General features: G+C 41.8%; 1 long non-coding RNA gene across 4 annotated transcripts; it reads left to right on the top strand.

Annotated features, from left to right (window-relative positions):
• Positions 1-1565: 1565 nt before the first annotated feature.
• LOC126990223 (uncharacterized) lies at positions 1566-16234 on the top strand. 4 transcript variants are annotated; one of them, XR_007744130.1, is made up of 6 exons: positions 1566-1660; positions 4560-4783; positions 6197-6311; positions 7231-7317; positions 10955-11010; positions 16182-16234. It is a non-coding gene; the product is annotated as an uncharacterized LOC126990223 (long non-coding RNA). The 4 variants fall into 4 exon arrangements; XR_007744128.1 differs by having other exon boundaries at positions 1590-1660; positions 4567-4783; positions 16182-16233; XR_007744127.1 differs by lacking the exon at positions 1566-1660 and adding an exon at positions 1762-1906 and having other exon boundaries at positions 4567-4783.
• The last annotated feature ends 1662 nt before the right edge of the window (positions 16235-17896 follow it).

The following is a 17896-nucleotide window of genomic DNA, read 5'->3' as shown; positions in this document are numbered from 1 at the left end:
GAGGCTCTTAGGGGGGACATGGGATGGAGCACGTTTAGGGAAAGACTAGTAAAGGCAACCTTGAGATATAAAGTGAGACTGGAACAAATGGAGGATGCAAGATTAGCAAGGAAAGTATACTTGTGGAGTATAAGAGATGGCAAATGGGCGAATAAATGTGGGCGAATGATAGACAGGAATGTTATGCTAAGTAGGTGGGTGTACCGACCCTTTGAAGATAGAGAGAATGTGTTTGAATGGAGAATAACAAACAGAAATGGAGAGGGGTTTGAGTGGGATGTAAGAAAGTGGAAGAATGTGATAGATATGGCAGTTAAAGATGAGGGATTGAGCAAGTGGAAGAATGAGATGGAAAGAAAGGAAACTCTCGACTGGTATAGGGAGAAAGAGGCCCCAAAGTGTGAGGTGTGGTATGAGGGAAGCCTGGGAGGTGATCTTCTTTTCCGTGCTAGAGCGCAGTGTCTGGATGTGAATGCAAGGAACTATAGATGGTCTGAGTCCCGCAGCAAAGTGTGCCAGATGTGTGATAGGGGTGTGGACGAGACTGTGCAGCATGTAGTGTTGGAATGCAAGAAGTATGACAGGGAGAGAACGAAGATGATGCATGTGTTTTTGAGCGAGATGGGACGTGGAGTAAACGGGAGGACTGGAAGGGAGTGGATGGTGCTGCTGCTGGGGCTCAGTGGAGAGACGAGTGGACGAGTGATTGAGGCAGTGAAAGAGTTCTTGGAAGGCATGTGGCGTGCAAGATGTAGGGAATGATATCTTGCCCCGAGAACATTGACTTCCCACATGTTTTTTTGTTTTCTCTTCACAGGAGCTGCCGATACAAAGGCCTGGCTGGGGAGAAATCCCGAGCCACCTGTGACATCAAGATCAAGATCAAGATCAAGACGAATAATAATGATTCCAAGGCTTTACCGCTGTTATTAAGGCCCCGGCAGGACTTAATTGGGGTTTACTAATGACAGGACACGCGATTAAAGGGCAAAGGGGCAGTTAAATAGAGTGATTAATGTTTCCGAGGTTAAACTAAAACTATTTATGTCAGCGATAATATACCTAAGCACTGCAAAAAAAGCCCTATTAATTAAACATTTCGACCCTATCTCTAAATAAATCTAGTTATTGGAGCGGAGAAGACAGTTCGAGGGTCATTTAATTCAAGTACGAGAATATATTGAGCTGGCAGGAATCAGCTCGCACCGGAAAATAGCTCGCGAAGGGGGCTTGAAACATCCTTAATTTTCAATATATCACTCACTGCTATCGTTTAACTGTCCCTTTGCGACTTCAATACACTGCAAATACATCAGATAAACACTTAAAATCAGTAGAAGGCTTTAAAACAAACACATATGAGATTACATAGGAGGAACTACTCGATCTGAGCTGATACTCACTCCTGGTTTGGGCAATCTCAACGCTTATATATAGATCACAGGTGGTTAAAGAGACATAAATCAAGCCAAATTAAGATGTTTTTTGCTGTCTTTACCTCATTGGACATGTGGAGTGGTTAGTATCGCGACTTATTTCCCCGAGGAGGCATTTCTCGTACACACCCGGCTCCAGCCGCGGAGGGAGGGGGCTGGTGTGTTTTTTTGTGTTTTTTGAAGCGAATTATCCTGTTGCCGAGGGAGCCATGCATCTGGAAACGGTAAATAGTCCCTCGTGATTGTTTTGGGTGGGTGAGGGCAATGAATTAAGGCTTGTAATAGGTGGAAATAGGGAAAATATCGGTGGGGGTGAGGTGGATTTAAATGGCCGCCGTGGTCGTCCAGAAGTTCATTGTTTTTTACTGATTTCCGGTAAACTAGAGTACGTAGCGGCACGGGGCTTGAGGGGCATGGCGACACGTGCATTGCATTCCTGTGTGTGAAGTTGGAGAGCGGGATATAAGCCGGTAAGGTCAGAAAGGTCAAGTATATAACTGGCTTGGGGTGTCCGGCTCCATATATGACCTTAAATATTAATGACCTCTAAGACCTTCGGGCACTATGATAGGGAGAACTGAGATGAATGACCTAATTTATGGGGTCAAATGAGGTGTGAGTGTCTTAAATATTGAATTATGGGCGTTTAGCGGTGAGGTCATAAGGGCGTAACCGGCGGATGGAGCGAACCATATGTGACGTATTATCTCAGTTATCAATAACACCTAAGAACTTTGAACACTATGGGAGGGAGAACTAAGCTGAATGACCTAATGTATGGGGTCAAATGAGGTGTGAGTGTCTTAGATATTGAATTATGGGCGTTTAGCGGTGAGGTCATAAGGGCGTAACCGGCGGATGGGAGCAAACCATACGTGACCTTATATCCGTGAGTTTTGACCAGTATAAGATGCCTGGGTACTCTATATTAAGGATTAGGGTGTATTTGTGTTGTATTATTGCAGATATGAGGTGTGGGTTGTGTTACTCAGGAAATATTGAAGGCTAACGTGAGCTAGAAGTGTTTTAAGGGTGACTCGTCTAGCGGGCGGGGTGAAAATTTATTTATATCAGTGTTATTTCTCTTGATTTTTTTGCATTTGCATCATCATGGTTGTGATTTCATGTGTGTCTGAGGTGGCATTGATGGTGATTGTGGTGATATTAGGTGATACATGTGGTGGTGATGACCCGGGCTGGTGAACCTATTAACTCTAAGGGGGAATATGTAGGTTAGCGTTGTTGCCTTGACCCCATGTGCTTACCCTAGACCATCGGGTGTCATTCTAGAGTTATACATGCTCCTGGTACTGCGAAGGCTGGCATGAACCTATATTTTGGCTGTCAATATTTACTTTGCTCTCACAGGAGGTTAAGGTTAAAATCTAAGTTTAATCCAAGGTTAGGATAACTTAGCGATGACCAGTATCTTATCCTAGACCTGGGGGCTTCGTGGTGCAGTGGTTAGCAGTTAGCACACTCGGCTCACAACTGAGAGAGCCTGGGTTCGATTCCCGGGCAGAGTGGGAAAATTTGGGAGGCTTTTCCAATACCCTATGCCCCTGTCCACCCAGCAGTGTACCAGGTATTAATCGGGGGTTGTGTCCCGTCTCCTGGGATCTGTTCCCTTCTATAATTCCTTCCCCTCCTGTCTCTCTCCGGCATATGACCACAGATGTTGCGCCAACTAAATGAAATTTTCCAACTTTTTTATCCTAGACCATCGGGTGTTATTCTAGAGGTCTGCTCATGGTACCGTAAGGGCCGGAATTGACCTATTTTGTCTCAATTTTTATCTTGCTCTCACAGGAGGTTACGTTAAAATCTAAGTTTAATCGAAGGTTAGGATAACTTAGTGCTGACCGGGCATTTTTTTGTTAATGTTTCTGATATTTTTCAGCCCTTGAATATATAAATAAGTGTGAAGTGATGAGACTTGGGTGTTTTTTCTGGAATAACACCCACTTGTTTAGGATAAATAGGCAGGATAGGCCTCTCACCACACTGCCGTTGATGTCACTGGCGGGAGAGGTGGCTACGGTCATCTCCATACTCCCCGTCTCTTAAAATACTGTCTGGGGGTGCAACACAGTATATATTTGTTTTATTTCATTGTGGTAGTAGAGCGCACGGCAGGTATGGTTAACCCGGTAGCTGTGGGGATCATGTTTCTTAACCGGTGCAGCAGCGACACATCAAATTAATGTCTTTACCGTGTAGCAGTGATGGGCCAAACCTGTGTCTTTACCGTGTAGCAGTGACGAGCCAAATTTGTGGCTTTACCATATAGCAGCGATGGGCCAAACCTGGCTTTCAACCGCAGTAACAGCCAGGCCAAATTTGTGGCTTTACCGTGTTTATCGTGTAGCAGTGACAGGCCAAATTTGTGCCGTGATATAAACCCCAAAATAGATGATACATAATCTGATCACAAATGCTTTATATATAATATGAAATGGTTTGTGTGATGGGTGATTTTTTTCCATTTTTCTCGCTTGGAGGGACCATTAAGAAACATGATCCCTGCTGGTACCACCGGGTTAAAGGCCCTTCCCTCTAAGCGAGAAAAATGAGAAAAAAATCATCACTCACACAAACCACTTCATAATATATATCAATGCATTTGTGATCAGTTTATGCATAATCTATTTATTTATTTATTCTTTTTACGTCTTGGCCTATTGCGCCGGTAGGCTTCTTCCGTGGATCCAATGGTTGATGGTGGGTTTAAATCCATCTTAATATATCAAGTTACATATCATGGCAAGAATTTGGCCCGTCGCTGGTACACTGTAAAGCCACAAATTTGGGCCCTTGTTGCTACCGGGTTAAGTTAGGTCTTGTTAGGATAGCTCAGCAAGTTTGGGCAGGCTAGGATAGCTTAGAATTCTTTAAATATATGGTCTTGGGGGGACACACCTGGAGATACATTTCTGTTTATATTGTGTTTTGATAGTGGCTTGCTAAGACTTTATATTGTTTTGTCAGTGGCTTGCTAAGGCTAGATTAGTTTCATTAAAGTTTGGTTAGGTTAGGATGACTTAGATTTAATTCTCTTTATATATATAGTCTGGGATGACACATTGAGGCATATGTTTTTACTTTTTGCATATTTGGCATCAGAACACAGGCTGGGGAAGGAGACGGTGGCTGAGTGGTTAGCGTGCCGGTCCTGCGTTCGCTACGTCATGGATGATGAGGGTTTGAATCTGCCGCTGCCACAGACTACTTGTCCTGAAGACCACCACCATCATCCTGGACTGTATGGGACTGTCCAAGGGAAAGCAAGATGGGGCCGCTATAAACACTTGCCGGCTTGGGCCCACCACCAGGCCCAGCCAAGGGAGGTAAGGAAAAAAAGTATGGCTAGGTTTGAATAAGTTTTAGGTTAGAATAGCTTAGTATTAAATTATCTTGTAATTCTTATTATTGTCATTATTATCATTCCTATTGCAACTCATGTTAATGGAGAGGTATCTTGTATGCCCCTGGACGTGACTGACTCTGCTCACCCTCCATCTCGGACGATATGTCGAGTTAGCTTCGACGCTGGTGGTCGGGTGTAGTTCCGTGCCCTGAGAATAGGGGAACCACCTGTTAAACCCTGGGGCGAAGCCTGCACCAAGCATGGCCACAGCAGTTGCGGAGTCTCCTAAAACAACTGTAACACTTGACTTGTGTTTCATATCTTTATCATCTCTACTTGTTAGTAAGATAACTTCAATTCTGTAAAAAATAACATGTAAGATGGTTCTTACGTAAATAGTTTTTTTGAGATATGAGACACGTTAATGGATTTACATTAATTTCAATGGGGAAATTCATTTTGGTTTTCGAGTGTTTTGGTGTGCGAGGAATATTCTTGAATGAATTAAACTCGTAAATCGAGGTTTGACTATATGTACTCCATAAATAGCTAACATAACAGATCGCAGGTCATCGCTAGGTCTGTAAACAATGGGGGGGTTCCCCGGGCCAAGCCACAGGGCTCAAGTTAAGAGTCCATGGACTATAGCTAACCAAACTACCTGATAACTAACTAAACTGACCCCCCCTCCCTTCCCCCTTCGCACTAAGAGCAAGGTCTCCAGCGGACTGCTTCAGCTTTCAAACACATCGCTGAGTTTAGTGTGGTCACCCACATGCAGCCCTATGGGGCTTCGTGGTTCAGTGGTTGCACACTCGGCTCACAACTGAGAGAGCCTGGTTCGATTTCCGGGAGTGGCAAAAATTGGGCGGCTTTTCCAATACCCTACGCCCTGTCCACCCAGCAGTGTACCAGGTATTAATCGGGGCTGTGTCTCCTGGGATCTGTTCCTTCTCCTATAATTCCTTCCCTTCTGTCTCTCTCCGCATATGACCACAGATGTTGCGCTGTCCACTAAACAAAACTTTCCACTTTCCCTGCTACCACCACCAGGTTAATGATAAATATAAATGAATCTCATTATTGGGGACCAGGAGACAGATTTTGTGTTGGGAGTCAGTAAATATAAGAGGCTGAGTACAACAGTCTGGCAATGTTGGCACTGCCTCAAAGTATAGGCCTGGCTGTATGTATAGAGTTATGAGGGCATTGAGGGGAGATAGAGAGAGGAGGTGTAGAGGAAGAAAAGTATGTAAAAAACAAATATGAGAGAGAGAGTATCAATTAATTATCTTATATTATACAGCCCTTGATAGAGAGAGAGATTTTATAATATATTATCCCATTCTGTCTTTCCCAGTACAAGACTTTGAGAGTGGACACATATTTGCAGGTTGGTGTAGCAGTGCTGGGAGGTTCCATAACACAGGGCACTCCTCACCAACAACAGTCTCTTCACCGACAAGTAATTCTTCACCAACAAGCTTTTCAGCAGCTTGGAGGAATAGGTGCTTTCACTCATTTCCTGCCCTGCCTTCATTACCCCGCCAGAAGCCCCCAAAGGGTGAACTTATATTGAGCTGTAAATGTTCAGCTCACTTAGTAACCCAGTGTGTTGTAAAATGTTCAGTACATCCCTTGCTTAGAGGGAAAGGCCTTTAACCCAGTGGTTGTAGCAGCAGGGATTATGTTTCTTTATGGTCCCTCTAAGTGAGAAAAATGAGAAAAAATCACCCCTCACACAAACCATTTCATAATACATATCAAAGCATTTGTGATCAGTTTACACATCATCTATTTTTGGGGGTTTAAATCATGGCACAAATTTCTGTTGTTGCTACACGGTAAAGCCACAATTTGGCCCGTTGCTGCTACGGTAAAGCCACAAATTTGTCCCGTTGTTGCTACACGGTAAAGCCACAAATTTGTCCTGCTGTTGCTACACGGTAAAGCCACAAATTTGTCCCGTTGTTGCTCTACACGGTAAAGCCACAAATTTGGCCCGTCGCTGCTACACGGTAAAGCCACAAATTTGTCCCGTTGCTGCTACACGGTAAAGCCACAAATTTGGCCCATTGCTGCTACATGGTAAAGCCACAAATTTGGCTTTACCGAGAGAGAGAGAGAGAGAGAGAGAGAGAGAGAGAGAGAGAGAAATTCCTTCACATTGAAATTAAATAAAATAAATTACACACACACACACACACACACACACTTAAACCACACACACACACACACACACACACACACACACACTCTGCATTAATTACACATGTATATAAGCCCAGCAAAACTTGTTATTACTATTATCATTCTTCTTCTTCTTATTCTTATTCTTATTCTTATTATTATTAATATTATTATTATTAGGTCTGACAAGAGGTTATTAGCTCAAAAAATGAATTATCAACTGTTTATTAATTTTAGAGACAAGAGGAGGAGGAGGAAGAAGAGGAGGAGGAAGATTAGGAGGAGGAGGACTTTGAAGACTGACAGACAGACATCATTCCAGTGGTGAGTTAAGTTAGTTTCCTTCCCTTCCTTCCTTCCTTCCTTCCTTCCTTCTTTCTTTCCTCCCTTCCTTCCTTCCTAACTTCCTCCCTCCCTTCCTTCCTTCCTCCCTTCCTCCCTTCCTTCCTTCCTCTTTTCCTTCCTTCCTTCCTAACTTCCTTCCTCCCTCCCTTCCTTCCTTCCTTCCTTCCTCCCTTCCTTCCTTCCTTCCTCCCTTCCTTCCTTCCTTCTCTTGGATAGGTTAGGATAAAAGGCCGGATTATTAGTTCGCCAAAAGATCACTTCTGCTTATAACAAGTTTTCAGCCATAATCTCAACATAATCATCATGTATTATATATAAAAATGTAATGCGGTATCTAGGGTTTTCCTGGTCAAGATTCCTAATCCTCGAAGATCTGTTTTTCCCTATTTCTCCTAAATAGTTGGTCAGAAGATATTCACAATCATTGATTTAAGACCTTTATTCTTCCTTCACTTGTGGTAGCGTTGAACTAATTCTCATTCAGATTACATCAGGCAAGAAAAATATCCTTTTGGTAGCGTTGAAGACTTAATTACAGTAGTCAATAATGGCCGAATTAATCCCTTGAGCCTCTTAACTCATTCACCAGAATACAATAATGGGCGTTAGGCTTGTTTGGATGTTACACGGGTTTACAGTCTCCTTCACCTAGCGAGGGTGATATTTTTTTTTTTTTTTTACGTCGCTGCCTGTTGCGCCTGTAGGCATCTTCCTGGTGGGGCCTGATGGTCGGCCCAAGGCTTCTTCCAGGTGGGGCCTGATGGTTGGCCCAGCCCGTTCTGGCGCAGGCGAGTGTTTATAGTGGCGCCATCTTGCATTGGCTCATGCTGCCCCCCGGAACTCGTTCTTGATTCGCTTGGACGGCTTCCTCAGAGTCCGGGTTGATGGGTGGTCTTCAGGACAGCATGTGGGTAGTTTTAAGCCACTCGGCGGTGGCTGAAAAATCCGAGTGGTAGCGTGGATTCGAACCCGCCGTCCATCACGCGTGAATGTGGGCCCAGTACTCTACCAATTGGCCACCGCTACCACAAACGTGGCACGAAAAACAGTTCACTGGTGCTCACATGGGCATAAACAATCTTCTTACAATCTCCTATATCCTTAGTAAAATATAGCCTAACCAGCAGACAAAGGGGACGAACCAGGTGGTTACATCCTCGTTAAAGAGAAATACTGCACAGCCCTGCTACTCCGTGGACTAAATACCCCACGTAGTCAATACGCGTATCATACCGAACACACCCGAGACACGCACGTGACAGACCCTTTATCTCCACTCACTCCCCTGTCCGGGGGAAGAGCCAAGGCGTGTCTGTTAGTGTTTGCACCTCACAAATACAATAATGAGAAAATATATCTATAATATGAACAGGAATTACTTCACCTCAGAGAGACGCACCTGTCCGGGGGAAGAGCCAAGGCGTGTCTGTTGGTGTTTGCTGGGTGGGGCTCTCACGAGCCGCTGCCCGCGTTCACATCCTCCCCAGATTTAATTCAACCCTGATTTGTTCAACCTTGCAACAACCGTCTACGGTACTTTACTCGTCGCATGATATTGGTATAATGGTTCCCCTGAATAGCAAGGTGAAAAATTCTAACTAGAAGCTACTATCTTGTGTTAAAATTATGCCCATTATCTCGTATGGAACCAATCACCTACTTTCTGCAGGCGTCAACATGTATGTCTGTCTGTCTGTCCGTCTGTCTCGGGGTGTGGGCATCACGCAATAATATATAATTCAATGTTACTAATAATCTTACATTAACGTAAATGATAATTAGATTCACTTAACATTAATTACCACTTCTTTAGACTACGTCCGGGCACTACAATATGACCACAGATGTTCCCTTCTCCTATAATTCCTTCCCCTTCTGTCTCTCTCCGCATATGACCATAGATGTTCCTTCTCCTATAATTCCTTCCCTCCTGTCTCTCTCCGCATATGACCATAGATGTTCCTTCTCCTATAATTCCTTCCCTCCTGTCTCTCTCCGCATATGACCATAGATGTTCCTTCTCCTATAATTCTTCCCTTCTGTCTCTCTCCGGCATATGACCATAGATGTTCCCTTCTCCTATAATTCCTTCCTCCTGTCTCTTGCTGGCATATGACAACAGATGTTCCTTCTCCTATTATTCCTTCCTTCTGTCTCTCTCTCCGCATATGACCATAGATGTTCCCTTTTCCTATAATTCCTTCCCTCCTGTCTCTCCGGCATATGACCACAGATGTTCCTTCTCCTATAATTCCTTCCCTTCTGTCTCTCTCCGCATATGACCATAGATGTTCCTTCTTCCTATAATTCCTTCCCTCCTGTCTCTCTCCGCATATGACCACAGATGTTCCCTTCTCCTATAATTCCTTCCCTTCTGTCTCTCTCCCGCATATGACCATAGATGTTCCTTCTCCTATAATTCCTTCCCTCCTGTCTCTTGCTGGCATATGACCACAGATGTTCCTTCTCCTATTATTCCTTCCTTCTGTCTCTCTCCGCATATGACCATAGATGTTCCTTCTCCTATAATTCCTTCCCCTCCTGTCTCTCTCCGGCATATGACCACAGATGTTCCCTTCTCCTATAATTCCTTCCCCTACTGTCTCTCTCCGGCATATGACCATAGATGTTCCCTTCTCCTATAATACCTTCCTCCTGTCTCTCTCCGCATATGACCACAGATGTTCCTTCTCCTATAATTCCTTCCCCTTCTGTCTCTCTCTCCGCATATGACCATAGATGTTCCTTTCCTATAATTCCTTCCCTCCTGTCTCTTGCTGGCATATGACCACAGATGTTCCTTCTTCCTATTATTCCTTCCCTTCTGTCTCTCTCCGGCATATGACCACAGATGTTCCTTCTTCCTATAATTCCTTCCCTTCTGTCTCTCTCCGGCATATGACCAAAGATGTTCCTTCTTCTATAATTCCTTCCCTTCTGTCTCTCTCAGCATATGACCACAGATGTTCCCTTCTCCTATAATTCCTTCCCCTCCTGTCTCTCTCCGGCATATGACCATAGATGTTCCCTTCTCCTATAATTCCTTCCCCTTCTGTCTCTCTCCAGCATATGACCACAGATGTTCCCTTCTCCTATAATTCCTTCCCCTCCTGTCTTTTGCTGGCATATGACCACAGATGTTCCCTTCTCCTATAATTCCTTCCCCTCCTGCCTCTCTCCGGCATATGACCAAGGATGTCACTAAACCAAACTTTCCTTCCACCCATGAAAACATGGTTAACTTTGTCTGTGTAAACAGTGGTAATGGGAGCCCAATATGTTGAAGAAGATACAGTCATCCTGGAGGTAGTTTTAAAATGTTTCTGCACCTTGAACAGTAACATGGATACCTAGTGACTATTCTCTGTGGCGGCCTCGGGAAGCAATGCCAGGAAAATGATTATTATGTTGGTAAAGATAGGAGAGTTTGTAAATATTTGACCCTGTGTCTCGGCAAGGCTCTGACCCTGCCCCCTGTGTTGACCCTCTGGTGGTAGTGACTGTGTGGAAGGAAGGAAGGAAGGAAGGAAGGGTTGAAAGTTTAAAGGAATTTAATATTATATGTAAAATGCATCTTCAGGTTGACACAAATACTAATTCCTTACTTATATTATAGATGAAAGAGGAAGAGGAAGAGGAAGAGGAGGAGGAGGAGGACACAGGAATTTCTTGGTGAGTGTTATTTTTATTTCTTTGTTCCATTTATCAATATTTTCCCTTGTTTCCTCTTTTTCTTATCTTCATTTTCTTTACAAAGGAAGGAACGAAGGAGAGAGAGAGAGAGAGAGAGAGAGAGAGAGAGAGAGAGAGAGAGAGAGAGAGAGAGAGAGAAAAGGGAGGGAGGGAGGAAAAGAAGGAAGGGAGGGAGGATGAGAAGGAAGGAAATAAGGAAGGAAGAGAAGTAGGGGAGGAAGGAAGGAAAGAGGAAAGAGGGAGAGAGGGGAGGAAGGAAGGAAAGGAGGAGGTAAGGATGGAAGGAAGACAAAGGGAAGAGAAGTAGGGAATGAAGGAAGGAGGAAAGAGGGGTGAGAGAGGGGAAGAAGGGAAGGAAGGAAGGAAAGAGAGGGAGAGGAAAGAAGGAAGGAAGGAAGGGAGGGAAGGAAGGAAGGAAGGAAGGAAAAAGAGGGATAGGAAAGAAGGAAGGAAGGAAAAGAGGAGAAAGGAAGGGAGGAAGGAAGGGAGGGAAGGAAGGAAGGAAGGAAGGAAAATGAGGGATAGGAAAGAAGGAAGGAAGGAAGGGAGGGAGGGAAGGAAGGAAAAAGAGGGAGAGGAAAGAAGGAAGGAAGGAAGGGAGGGAAGGAAGGAAGGAAAAAGAGGGAGAGGAAAGAAGGAAGGAAGGAAGGAAGGGAGGGAAGGAAGGAAGGAAAAAGAGGGAGAGGAAAGAAGGAAGGAAGGAAGGGAGGGAAGGAAGGAAGGAAAAAGAGGGAGAGGAAAGAAGGAAGGAAGGAAGGAAGGTAGGGAGGGAAGGAGAAAGGGGGGAAGGAAAGAAGGAAGGAAGGAGGAAGGAAGGAAAGAGAGGGAGAGGAAAGAAGGAAGGAAGGAAGGGAGGGAAGGAAGGAAGGAAAAAGAGGGATAGGAAAGAAGGAAGGAAGGAAGGAAGGAAGGGAGGAAGGAAAGAAGGAAGGAAGGAAGGAAGGAAGGAAGGGGAGAGGAAAGAAGGAAGGAAGGAAAAAGAGGGATAGGAAAGAAGGAAGGAAGGAAGGAAGGAGGAAGGAAGGAAGGAAAAGAGGATAGGAAAGAAGGAAGGAAGGAAGGAAGGAAGGAAGGAAAAAGAGGGAGAGGAAAGAAGGAAGGAAGGAAGGAAGGAAGGAAAAAGTGGGAGAGGAAAGAAGGAAGGAAGGAAGGAGGAAGGAAGGAAGGAAAAGAGGGAAGGAAAGCAGGCAGGAAGGAAGGAAGTGGGAGGAAAGAAGGAAGGAAGGAAGGAAGGAAATAGAGGGAGAGGAAAGAAGGAAGGAAGGAAGGGAGGGAAGGAAGGAAGGAAAAAGAGGGAGAGGAAAGAAGGAAGGAAGGAAGGAGGGAAGGGAGAGAGGGAGGGAAGGAAGGAAGGAAGGAAGGAAGGGAGGAAACATTTGAGGGAGAGGAAAGAAGGAAGGAAGGAAGGAAGGAAGGAAGGAAAAGAGGTTTGAGAGGAAAGAAGGAAGGAAGGAAGGTGGAGGGAGGTGGTAGTGTGAAGCAAGGAAGGAAGTGAACCTAAGAAACACAAATTTGACATGGATTTGAGGGAGCTGTGGGCATTTCCAGGGGTAGTTTTAGGCCCTGGTGGTAGTGTGACCTTCTTCTGTACTGTGAACCTAAGAAACACACATTTGACCAGGCTCTCAGAGGAGTTGTGGGCATTTCCAGGGGTGGTTTTGTAACCCTGGTGGTTGTGTGACCCTTCCTCTGTACCATGAACCTAAGAAACACACATTTGACATGGCTTTTGAGGGAGCTGTGGGAGGCATTTCTTGTGCAATTTTCTATATTCTGGTGTTGTCAGCGTAAGGCAGCTGGGCTAGTCAGGCAGAGAGAGCAGTGGTAGCAGTGTGAGGTGGTAGTGCGCTGGTTGGCTGTGTTCTGTGGATGGTAGCGTATGGTACAATGATGACTGGTGCCTAGGAAACTGAGCAGATATAGCCACAGGTCGGATTCAAACTGGGCTGCCCACAACTCCTATGAAAGCCTTGGCAAATATGTGTTTCTCCAGGTTCACGGTACAGGGGAATGGTCACACTACCACCAGGGTCATAAAACTACCCCTGGAAATGCCCTAAACTCCCTTGAAAGCCTTCTCAAATGTGTGTTTCTTTAGGTTCACAGTACAGAGGAAGGGTCACACTACCACCAGGATCATAAAACTACCCCCTGAAAATGCATAAAACTCCCTCGAAAGCCTTGTCAAATGTGTGTTTCTTTAAGTTCATGGTACAGAAGAATGATCAAACTACCACAAGTGTCCTAAAACTACCCCTGGAAATGCCCCAAACTCCTACGAAAGCCTTGCCAAATATGTTTCTTTAGGTTCATGGTACAGAGGAAGGGTCACACTACCACCAGGGTCATAAAACTACCCCCTGGAAATGCCCTAAACTCCCTTGAAAGCCTTGTCAAATGTGTGTTTCTCTAGGTTCAAGGTACAGAAGAATGGTCACACTACCACCAGGGCCATAAAACTACTGGAAATACCCAAAACTCCTACAAAAGCTTTGCCAAATGTGTGTTTCTTTAGGTTCACGGTAGAAAAGAAGGGTCACACTACCACCAGGGCCATAAAACTACTGGAAATACCCAAAACTCCTACAAAAGCTTCGGCAAATGTGTGTGTCTTTATGTTCATGGTACAGAGGAAGGGTCAAACTACCACCAGTGTCTTATAACTACCCCTGGACATACCCTACACACACTCGCCACTCCATTCAGTCACCAAGAGGGTACTTCCATGAGTCCAAAGTACCTTGATTCACTTCCTGATGTCCAGCACTCTATAGTTCTTATCAAAAGTTAGCCTGTTCTCACGCCAAGCATCTGCTAGTTAAGTCTTTCTCCTCGGGTGCACCTTCTGAAAGCCCCGGTCCATGTTCAGATGTTTCCGTACAGTGCCACTTTTCATATCAAAAGTTACCCTGTTCTCACGCCAAGCATCTTTCTTTCTCTTTAAACATGATATTATTGTACCGTGTGGGGACCCAGCCTCCTGGTACTGAAGGGAAGTGTGCTGTTACGTATATGCGGTTACAGGTATGTGGTACCTAACATTGGGACCTGTTTGGGTGAGCTACGAGTGCTGATCTTTACTCTCTATCTCCAGAGTCTGTGTAGTCCACTGTAAGTCAGATTATACTGCTTACTGTACCAGGAATGACCTTCTGAATAAAGCCTGTATTCTTGAACTTCATGACACCGCAGTTTGCTTGTTTGAAAAGCTGTTATGACTGTTTCCCAAAGCCACAGAGAAGGCTAACTGGTTTTCATGGTGGTTTAACCGTTCATGGTGCAGAGGGAGTGTAACCTTCTACTGTACCAAGAACCTCAAACATTGTATTGGTTGTATTAGTGTCGTATTCAAAACATTTTGTCCCTGAGTGAGGTCAACTGACAGGGCTTTCAGGAGTTGTGGGCATTTCCAGGGTAGTTTTATGACCCTGGTTGTAGCAAGACCTTTCCTCTTTACCATGAACCTATAAAATAAGTCAAAAGAACCCAATTAATCTCCTTTACGGCCTTTGGAAGTAGCTGATGTGAGGAGCGGAAATATCCGAGGCTCACATTCTTGAAAAAGCCATCCCGAGAGACTTGTATTTAAGGCTTCCGTAGGAGTTTTGGGCATTTCCAGGGGTAGTTTTATGACCCTGGTGATAGATTAACCCTTCCTATATACCATGAACCTTCAAAACCACTCAATTAGAACCCGATTGATCTCCTTCTTGGCATCTGACAGTCACATTCTTAAAAATATTGTTCCAAGCGCACACATTTGACAGGCTTTTGTAGGAGTTGTGAGAATTTCCAGGGGCAGTTTGATGACCCAGGTGGTAGTTTTAACTTTCTCCTTACCATGAATCTTAAAACAAGACTCGTGAGACCTTGATTGATCTCCTTATTGACCTTTGCAAGTAGCTGACGTGAGGGGCGGAAGGGTCTGCTTCATAGATATTAGGAAGGGAAGTTTGAGACGTACCTTGAATCAGCTCCTTGACGACAGTAGACTCCACGGCTGGCGTTCCTTCCTCCTTGTCTTCCTCAAATTCCAGACTTTCCTCCTCTGTGATGTACCTTTCTCTCAGTTCTAATCATTCCTCCTCTCATACGTACATCCTTCTCGGTAAATCCTTTTCACTGTATCGTATATAGAGTTCCATTATTTGCTTGTTTCCTTCCTCCTCATCTTTTAACGATAAACGAGGCTTCCGCAGAGAAATCCTAAGGCACGGTGACCTATTCTTACGTATACTAGAGTACGGTAACACACTGAGAACAGATTACGAGACTTCCAGCCCTCCGCTCATCCTATGCAAGGTTTATTTTCCCTTGCAAGTAACTATATCTTGTTCTTCCTTTCCCCCCTTGCTAACTAGAACATAATTATTGCCATATTGCTCGTCATGATGTACGTTACAAGGGAAAGTGACCACCAGTCTGCCCAATAAAAGTTGAGCTTACATTTTGATTCGTCCCTCGCTCATCCTTGGAGGGGTAGAGTCTGTCTTTCCCAGTGCAAATTAGAGTTAAATTGCTATGTTATGATACTAATTGCAAGGCAATAGAGACCCTTCTTACAATATACACAAGGGTCGCCATTCCTAATGTCACCTCACTTCTCTGCCGTACGCCTCAAATATTTTAGTCTGTGATATGTTATCTGCTTTCTCTTTGTCTAAGGTATTTATGTCATAGTAATAATCTCATGTCTGTCTTATTTTCTTCTTGTTTCCACGTCTTTTATTCCATATGTTCTTATTGTCTCTTAATTTCCATTGCTTTTTCAATGACTTTTGAGCTCTTTATGTATACAATCTCTCCTCTTGTTAGTTCCCTTCATTGTCTTCTCTTATATCTCATATCTTGTTTCCAATTCATATATAATTCTTTTTATATTATAAGTTTTTTTTTCTGTATGAAAATTGGTTCCTCCCTTTAATATATATAGAATTAGCTTAAGTCAATTATACCTAAAAAAGTGTCCAGGGATATTAGCTAAATGGGTTTGGGGCAAGATAAAGTCATAGGTGTGGTCCTTAACTTTATTTATGACTTCATAGTACAGATACAGTTCACATCTTCTGTGACTGGCTTACAGAACAGTCCCTTGCAGAGAAAAGTACAAGTCATCAGAGTTGACTAACACGACTTCTTTCCTTCGGCAGAATTGAACGGACATCTCGGTCTGCTCATGGGACAATCGCACTCTGGAAGAAGAAAGAACACCAAGATGTCAAGTTCCTGCAGAATCAGCCTCTTAGTGAAGGAAATGTGCTCTATTTATTTAATAAATGATTGACAAAAAAATAATTTTGTATTTATTTTAGAAAAATTATATGGCTCACTTTTTGCATATATGTTGCAATACTATGCAATAAGTATATCCTGCAATAAGTTGGCAATATATATATATATATATATATATATATATATATATATATATATATATATATATATATATATATATATATATATATATATATATACTATGCAATAAGTATATCCTGCAATAAGTATATATATATATATATATATATATATATATATATATATATATATATATATATATATATATATATATATATATATATATATATATATATATATATATATATATATATATATATATATATATATATATATATATATATATATATATATATATATATATATATATATATATATATATATATATATATATATTGCAATACTATGCAATAAGTATATCCTGCAATAATATATATATATATATATATATATATATATATATATATATATATATATATATATATATATATATATATATATATATATATATATATATATATATATATATATATATATATATATATATATATATATATATATATATATATATATATATATATATATATATATATATTGAAATACTATGATATAAGTATATCCTGCAATAAGTTGTCAATATATATATATATATATATATATATATATATATATATATATATATATATATATATATATATATATATATATATATATATATATATATATATATATATATATATATATATATATATATATATATATATATATATATATATATATATATATATATACATATTGCAATACTATGCAACAAGTATATCCTGCAATAAGTTATATATATATATATATATATATATATATATATATATATATATATATATATATATATATATATATATATATATATATATATATATATATATATATATATATATATATATATATATATATATATATATATATTGCAATACTATGCAAGAAGTATAGACGGCAATAAGTTGGCAATATATATATATATATATATATATATATATATATATATATATATATATATATATATATATATATATATATATATATATATATATATATATATTGCAATACTATGCAATAAGTATATCATGCAATAAGTTGCCAATAAATAGAAGAAGAGGAATGGAAAGAGGAGATGAGTAAAAGAAGGGAGAGTAAAAGATGAGTCAAAATGAGGGAGAAAATGAGTTAAAAGAAGAATGAAAAGGAAAAGTTGAGAGGAGGAGCTTGGAGAGAGAGCAGAAGAGAGGAGTGGTAATGAGAGAGTAGACATAAACAATTACCAAAACGCCAAATGAAATTAAACAAATATGTCGGCAAGAGAAGCCTGAACCACACACAGAAAGAGAACAGAGGTGAAATCTGTGACAGCCGAAGCAAATTTTACACAAACTACAAGACGTCCAGCTAAGATAGGCATAAGAGACCTTGTATATGGTAAAGGCAAGGGGTTGGGAGTCTCATAAGTGTTCTGGGGGGAGGAATCCAACCCTAATATACTCGAGAACAGGTCACTTAAACCCGATCTTGGCTGGACGTC

Source organism: Eriocheir sinensis, unplaced genomic scaffold (genome assembly GCF_024679095.1).
Source record: "Eriocheir sinensis breed Jianghai 21 unplaced genomic scaffold, ASM2467909v1 Scaffold15, whole genome shotgun sequence".
Lineage (NCBI taxonomy): Eukaryota > Metazoa > Arthropoda > Malacostraca > Decapoda > Varunidae > Eriocheir > Eriocheir sinensis.
This window is presented reverse-complemented; position numbering and strand designations above follow the sequence as displayed.